This window comes from Octopus bimaculoides, chromosome 1 (genome assembly GCF_001194135.2).
Source record: "Octopus bimaculoides isolate UCB-OBI-ISO-001 chromosome 1, ASM119413v2, whole genome shotgun sequence".
In the NCBI taxonomy this organism is placed as follows: domain Eukaryota; kingdom Metazoa; phylum Mollusca; class Cephalopoda; order Octopoda; family Octopodidae; genus Octopus; species Octopus bimaculoides.
This window is the reverse complement of record NC_068981.1, coordinates 129031997-129040974: the sequence shown is the minus strand read 5'-3', so window position 1 is coordinate 129040974 and position 8978 is coordinate 129031997. Positions and strand designations below refer to the sequence as shown.

The 8978-nt window shown below is 35.5% G+C and overlaps 1 protein-coding gene across 1 annotated transcript in view; it reads right to left on the bottom strand.

The window, feature by feature from the left end:
• Positions 1-8978, bottom strand: part of LOC106878101 (kelch-like protein 20) — a 42156-nt gene extending 33178 nt beyond the window's left edge. The window contains exons 1-2 of the mRNA XM_014927211.2: positions 8410-8978; positions 7946-8112 (exon numbers count right to left, since the gene is read on the bottom strand). The gene's annotated coding sequence lies outside the window, so the exon portion shown is untranslated. The remainder of the gene's footprint in view (positions 1-7945; positions 8113-8409) is intronic.

Sequence of the window (8978 nt, the reverse complement as noted above, 5' to 3'; positions counted from 1 at the left end):
ATATATATATATATATATATATATATATATATATATATACACATACACAAATACATACATCTTATCTTTTACTTGTTTCAGTCATTAGACTGCAGCCATGCTGGGGCACTGCCTTGAAGGGTTTTATTCGAACAAATCAACCATAGTACTTATTGTAAAGAGGTTGAATTCATGTATGTCATCATCATCATCAACATTTAACATCCATTTTTCATGCTAGCATGTTGGATGGCTTGATAGGAACTAGCAAGGCCAGGGTCTGCACCAGGTTTCACAGTCTGTTTTAGCTTTATTTCTATGGCTGGATGCCCTTCCTAATGCCAACCACTTTACAGAGTGTACTGGGTGCTTTTTATGTGGCACCATTATTATAGGCAATGAACTGACAGAATTGTTAGCACACCGGACAAAATGCTCAACGGCATTTCATCATCTTTATGGTCTGAGTTCAAATGTCACTGGGGTCAACTTTGCCTTTCATCCTTTTGGGGTTAATAAAATAATTAACATTTGAAATCATTATTATTATAGGCAGTGAGATGGAAGAATTGTCAGCACACCAGACAAAATAATAAGCAGCATTTTACCTATTTTTACATTCTGAGTTAAAGTTCCATCAAGGACGACTTTACTTTCATCCTTTTGGGATCAAAGAAATGAAAAGTTGTGGGTCTTACAGATTTTGTAGCATTGCTTACCACATTTTGAATCTCACGTTTTAGGGATATACAGATTTATAGGGTAACTCCAAGAGTTTATGTTATATATCATTATACTTATTCATTTTATAAGAGTTACCATATTCTACAATATCTGCAAAAATGTTTTGTTTGAAGAGGTAGAGATTAACTGTGTATACATGCATGTGAGTGCATATTTAAACTTACACTACCTTTTGTATATGTGTATGCTCAGATGTACAGTTATAATCATATTTTGGTAGGTGTAAGTAAATAAAATGTTAAAACTGTATCAGGCTGAGTAAAAAGTAAGCAACGTTTTGAAACATGAAATTCATCACAATATATTTCAACAATGTAGAAATTTTATTCATCAAAGCAAGTACCATTACAATCAACACATTTTTGCCAAGTTACAAGTTTATTCCAGTAATGTAAAAATCTGGAGTTCTAGAGCTGATGAACTCTTTGAACGCACTTTCAGCATCGGTTTGATTTTTTAACTCCTTCTCTTGCAGGAAACCATCAAGGTGCTTGAAAAAGTGGTAGTCAGTAGGAGAAAGGTGTGGGAAATAAGCTGGGTGGGAAAGAACTTTGTAGCCAAGTTCCCTCAACTTCTGGAGCATCATTAGTGAAATGTGTAGTCAAGCATTGTCATGAAGAATGATTGGCCCTCTTCTATTGACCAGTCTGGGATGGAGGAGTAGCAGTTTTTCATTCTTTTTGGCAATTTCATGGCAATATGTTTTAAAAAGTAATGGTTTTAAGGAGTTACAGTGGACGAGTCCAGCAGTACACCACCAAAGTCACCATAATCTTCTTTTTAAAGAGCTTGGGTTTAGAGAAGGTTTTTGGTGCTTCATTTTGGTTCAACCACTGCAAAAAACGTTTTTTTATTATTGTATAGAATTCACTTTTCATTGCAAGTTACAATACCGCTGAGAAATGGATTGGTCTGGTTACAGAGAAGCAACAAGCAAATTTTATATCTGTGCATTTTCTGATTTTCATTCAAATCGTGTGGTACCCATTTGTCAAGCTTTTTTGCTTTTCCATTTGCATGCAAATGGTTGCAGGCAGATTTCTGGCTAACTTGAAGTTCTTTTGCCAGTTCTCAAGTGGTTTTTACAGGGATTTTTCTGAATGACGGTCTTTAATTGACCGTCATTGGTGACAGATGTGTGTCTACAACTCTCACGATCTTCAAGGCTCAGGTTTCTACTGTGAAATCGTTTAAACCAAAACCATTTTTGAGCTGACCACTCACTGGTCATTTCCTCACCAAATGTTTCACTGATATTGCGAGCAGTTTCAGCTGCTTTACATCCTTTTTTGAAGTTGAATAGCAAAATTGCTTGAATATCGTGCTTTGACAGTTCCATTTCAGATGATTGTAACAACGGTGAAAAAATATCAATGTTAATTTATTGATGTATTTGAGCAAATCTATGTCTGTATTATCAGACAATTGCAAAAACACGTTTAAAAAAAATTCAAAACTCTGCAATTATCCAGTACAAATTCTTCATGGTTCAAAATGTTGCTTACTTTTTATTGAACCTGATATATGGGTGTGAGAACATGCATGTGTGAGAAGTACATACATTTATTTTTAATATACTGAATTCCAGCTTCTTTTTCTTTACACTAACTTCTGAACAATTTACCATTGATAAGTTAAAATTTACTTTGATCCATAACAGTTCAAGTGTTGAATTTCCATTTTTCCTTCAATATCTCAACTACCATTATTACTTTTCATTTGTTTTTTTCTCTATATTTATCTCACTGACAAAATAAAAATATATAACCTTCCTCTTTCCTGAACTATTGTACAAAGAACATTCTCCTAAATTTACACAATAGTTCATATTTAACATCACCAACCAAGTAAGGCCGGTAAATAACCATGGATTAAATTACCACTTTCTTCCGAAGATCTTGCATTTCAATGTGATTATGCAATCATCTACATAACAATTACAACATACAAGTAATCGCTGGTAAAGCACATGTAAAGAGTCTGTAATTTACAATGCTATGATAAAAAATAAACTGAATCTGTTTTATTCTGCTCCCAGATTAACACTGTAAACTACCAAAAGAAAACCAGAGGACAAATTATGTTTATACCTGATTGGAATTTGGATATACATGGCTTTACATAGAGTTCTAAGCATTGATTAACTATTATGCTATCTCATTTGAAATAGCAATTTTTCAATACACACACACATATCTATCATTTAAATGTCTATTTTTCTATGCTTGCATGAAGGTTATTTTGGCAAATTTTTTATGGCTGGATGCCTCTCCTGTTGCTGATTCTCATGTTTCCGAGCAAAGTAATAATTTCCAATGGCCAAATGTGTTTACACAGAATATTGGAAATGAATAAAACTGCTTATATGACAGTAACACTCATTTAAGAACTATCATGTGATACATACACAAGCATATATGAATATGTGTGTGTGTGTAATGGATCATTTCAGCTTCCACCAACCAAATCCACTCACAAGGCTAGGTCAACCCAGGAGTATAGTAGAAGACATCCAAAGTGCCATGTAATGGAAGTGAACCAGAAACCATATCATTTGGGAGTAAATTTCTTAGCCATTTCTGTGCCTAGGATCATGTGGACTGCCTCACCACACGACCCCACCATATTACACTTAAGGACCATAAGCTTAATTTCTCCCAAATGCAGGCTGATCAATCTCTTCAAAAGCAAGATAGATATCATTAGCAAGCCTATCCTTGATACTATCAACTCCTCCTGAAGGCCTTAACTTTTGCTGAACAATCTACCAACATAAGTGATCCTGACATCAGAATCATCATGAATGCTAAAAAGTCAACTCTGGTCTATAACAATTCCTTCTGGGTGAAGAAAAATGGTGATCCATTGTTTGATGTCTCTATGTGGAGCTTTGATGGGGCTGAAATCGCCAACCTCGTTGCGTTATACAACGAGGTTACCCTCGTTGGATACCCTCGAGGTGTGTGTGTTTTCTTTTTCTTGTTTCAGTCATATGACTGTGGGCATGCTGGACCACCACCTTGAGGTGTTTTAGTTGAACAAATTGACTCCAGAACTTATATTTTGAAGCCTAGTATTCTCTTGGTCTCTTTTGCTGAACTGCCAAGTTACAGGGATGTCAACACACTAATTAATACTGGTTGTCAAGCAGTGATAGGGAGTGGGGGACAAACACAGATATATATATATGACGGGCTTCTTTCAATTTCCATCTACCAAATTCACTCACAAGGCTTTGATCAACCTGAGGCTATAGTAGACATTTGCCCATGGTGCCACACAGTGGAACTGAACCTGGATCCATGTGGTTGGGAAGCAAACTTCTTACCACACAGCCACAACTGTGCCGACATACACATATAAGCACACACATATATATATATATATACACACACACAGAGGCACATAGGTGCAAAACAATGTGGAAAAAATAGTACTCAAATACGAAATTGAGTAACAATTCTGTGAATATTTTGCAACTTTTATAATAAAGTGTATATATATATATATATATATATATACACACACACACACACAAATATAAATATATATACATGCATGTGGATTTGTTTGAGTCTCCTTGCCTAGACACCTTCCTTTAGTTATAAAAAAGTATTAGTCACACAAGTGATGTTAGTTATCTGAAAATATGTCCAGGCATGGTGAAATACCTTGCTTGGAAACAGGTGTTAGTTGGTGATAGGAATGACATCCAGCAGTAGCAAATCTGCAATAACAAATACCTTCTGACCCAGGCAAGCATAGAAAAGTGGATTTAAAACAATGATGATGATATTAATATAAATCCATATATTTTATTATTCAGTAGAAGTTACAAAGTAATCAAGGGCCAAGAGTTTCATGCATGGCCTTGAGTCACTTTCTAAATTCTGCTGATTATGTATGGTAGTCTTTCAAGTCCAAGAAAGCTGTTTCTGCAATTTCTTGTGGAACAAATCTGCTTGGATGATTTGTCTATAATGATCAGACGTTCATGCTGCACATTAGCTCATTCCATCCATTAAATCAACATTACCTGTACAGGTACACAGTATACCACACGTCTGATGGACAAAGTAATCATAGAGCGACACAAGATGAAGTGTTTTGCTGAAGAACACAATGTATCACTCAGTCTGGGAATGAAACCCATGACCTTGTAATTGTAAGTGTAACATCCTAACCACTAGGCCATGTGCTTCACTGATTATGAAAAATAAAATATATATACTCATATATTGAGTTCTATTTATCCTGTTAGTTCTAATAAATATACATATGTATATTATCATCGTCACTTTAACATCCACTTTTCTATGCTTGCATGGATCAAGCAGAGCTTATGGAGGCAGATTTTCTATGGTTGGATGTCAATGACCCTTACCTGTTTCCAAAAAAGGTAGTATTAACCCCATGGCCAGGCATATCCTTGAAGAATACTGGAAATGAATGACACTCATTTGCAACTATCACACTGTCATGATGAGGCAACACAAATATACATCTATATCAACATCATTTAACATCTGTTTTCCCTGCTGGCATGGGTTGAACAGTTTGACAGGAGCTGACCAGCTGAAGAGCTGTTCAGGCTCCAGGCCTGTTTTGGCATGGTTTCTACAGCTGGATATTCTTCCTAATACACACACACATGCATATGTATAAATATACACAAACATATATCTTTCTCCCTCCCTCTCTCTAGATAAAAGTGTCAAATAAATGAATCGCTGCAGCCCTCCATCCATATCTGTCCTGTGTCAGTCTGTACAGTTCTGTGTTTCTTTGATGTTATCTTTAAATCTTGTTCTTTTGCCACATGTCACATCTATTTACAGGAACTTGTGAAGATCTTGTCTTCTAAGTATATGGCTTGTGAAGGTCTATTTTCTTTTCCTTTTAGTGTTTAACAGTCTTTCCTGGCACTTTATCTTGCAAAGGCCCCACTCATTAGCTCTTTTATCTGTCCAACTTAATCTAAGAATGTGTCTAAAATCCATTGTGAAAATGCTTGTATTTTCATCCTCATCATCATCCATTTTGCACACTGACATGAGTTAGACAGTTTGACTGGGACTGGTGAGCCTGAAAGCTGTACTAGGCTCCAGTCTGATTTGACTTGGTTTCTATGGCTGGATGCTTCTTAATGCCAACTACTGACCACAACTACAATTTCATTCGGCTTGACATGTCTTCTTAAGCACAACTAGTCATCAAAAGTCTTGATCATCGCCTCCATGAGATTCAACATCCGAAGATCATGTTTCACCACCTCAACCCGTATCTTCCTGGGTCTACCTCTTCCACAGATTATCTCCACAGTTAGAGTAAGCACTTCTTTACACAACTGTCCTCATCCATATGCATCACATGACCGTCATGACTATACCAGGGCAGTCTTCTCTCTTGAACACCACATCTGATGCCACTTATGCCCAATTTGTCTCTCAAGATGCTTACACTCTGCTGTACGTGCACACTGTCACTCACTGCACATCAATTTTCTTAATAATCCAACTCCATAAGTGGCTATGCTAAATATCAATGAATTGAGGAGTCTTTTTTTGTTTGCAAGAAGATGACCTTATTCTTCCCAAGACATACAAAATTGCAGTTGTGGCAGATACTGGTGTCATGCAAACTGGTATCCATACCAGTGGCACGTAAACGAACCCCAGTGTCACACAAGTGGCACTCATGCCGGTGGCATGTAAAAGCACCTATTACACTCTCAGAGTGGTTGACATTAGGAAGGGCATCCAGCTGTAGAAAACCATGCCAAGTCAGACTAGAGTCTGGCACAACCTTCCAACATGCCAGCCCAGTCAAACCGTCCAGCCCATGCCAGCAAGGACAACAGATGTTAAATGATGATATATAAATATACACACAAACATGTATACACCCACACACATATATATACAGATACACATTAACATACACATATATGTACATATACATGTGAACATGCATGGCCTAGTGGTTACGGTGTTGCACTCACAATCATAAGATTGTTGTTTTGATTCGTAGACCAGCAGTGTGTTGTGTTTGTGAGCAGAACACTTCATTTCACATTACTACAGTCCACTCAGCAGTAAATCGGTACCCCTGTGACGGATTGATGTTCTGTTGAGAGGGAATGTTGGTCTGCCTGCCTAGCCATTGGGGTAGCAATATTTGAAAGCTACATCGATGCAAAGAAGTGCATGTGATCAGCGGTGTATAACACCCAATAGTTAGTCAATACAGTGATATAATACACACACACATTTATATATATGTGTGTGTGTGTGTGTATATGCATACACGTACATATATGCATATGAAACATATGCATACATGAACATATATACATACACACATAAACATACATGGATGTATGTGTCTATGTGTCTATGTGTATGTTTGTGTATATATACATATATATATACAATCACTGGTAAAGATGTCAGTGACGTAACACGTAGCATCTTATCCGACACGATTCATGAACTTTAGCTGCCCTGAATTATAAGTTGATCTTGCTACTATAAATATGATTACACCAATGTCAGCCCTAATGAAACAGTTCTACGTTGAAAGATGCTAAACCAGAACCATCTTGGCTTTCTATAGATACCTACGAATACATTATCCAACTTGTCTTGTTAATAAAGACGGTAGGATGAGATTTAAGGGAGATTCGGCTGCTATTCTTAGAAATTCGAACGTTAATGTAGATTCTTTGCTTAGCTTTTTCAGACAAAATCTCAAAGTTAAACTATGCATCCATTTGATACAAGCAAACAATAGCAACACTGTATTAAAATACTGGTAAACATAAATGCAATGGTTAGCAATAAGTGATTTCTTACACATATGATTATAAATTCATTGGGAGGATATGTCTGTTTGGCAAACACTCCTTTCTTAAGTAACAAAATATGGTGAAATGTACGAAGGAACTAATATAAACTTGTGGTTTATCGTCATCTCTCGCAATATATATATATATATATATATATATATATATATATATATTAGAAAAATATCAAGGAAATTTCAATCGACTAGAATATCTTGTTTGGGGAGATTTCGTAAAAATAGGAGTGGAACTGGGGAAATATTTTTATTGTTATTAATAAAGGAAATAAGTAAAAAGTTACTGAATAGCATAGGTAAACATGTTGTGTATGTGTAAGACATATAGTTAGGATTTTAATGAAAAGAGCAATTTGCTTACTGTGCAGTCAATGAGTTCCACTCGATTGTAGTCACATTACTTTTGGATTTAGAATTTTCGCCAAGTTATTCCACTTAAGACCACACATTATAGTTTTAAAAAAATACGACATCAATGAGTGAAAGTGCATCCATTTCAACAGTGTACATATACGAGTGTGCATTTCCCTGTAAATAGCAATATAAAACTCTGAAACTTGATGAGAATAATATAAAAATTTAATGGCTAGAACATATATGAGGGTACATACAATTTTGTATAGTTTTTCACTAAGATAGAATTAGAGCTAAGTTCACACTTTTATGTTAGCGTAGAAATAAAGTTCACAAGTCTTCGTTTGAGCATAATTATGAGTAAATATTAACAGTTTGATCATCAAAGAATAAAACAGTAAAAAAGGAATGACGAGATGTCGAACTAAAAAAGTGTAAAAAGCCTCTCAGCTTTTACCGGAGAGAACTTACCTTAACTCGCAAAATTTATATTAGATCATAATGAGGAGTAGATCAGCCTTATAATCCACTGGAATAAAATGATCCTTAGCTATCGGAAAGGGTATTGGCTTTCCGAAAAAGAATACATTTTGGAAATAAAAATAACCTTATTTCTTAAACCCTAAATTAAGGGAAATTTTCACTAACCTACCAGTACATGCAAGAAGTGAGTTGATTGGTTGAAATAGTTATGTTCGTCTTTTGTTATGGAACGGTGATCAGCCCAATTTTGTTAACGCTTATAAATCGTCTGGAATTAGTTATTTTACGCATTTATATATATAATTTCATAGTTATGGATACTGATCTGAAATAATAGCATATTTTTAATTAGGAATAAAACAGTATGTCCATTGAACTGAAATGTACTTCGTTATAAAACAATATTTGACCTCTGTAGTAGCGAAATATTAGGACCAGATTTTAGAGAGAACTGAAACTAGAAAACAAGACACGCCTAGATTTGCCAAAAAATTCAATTACCATTTATGGAATCTGCTTAATATATCTGACCAGTATTCTCAAAAATTTCTCCTCTT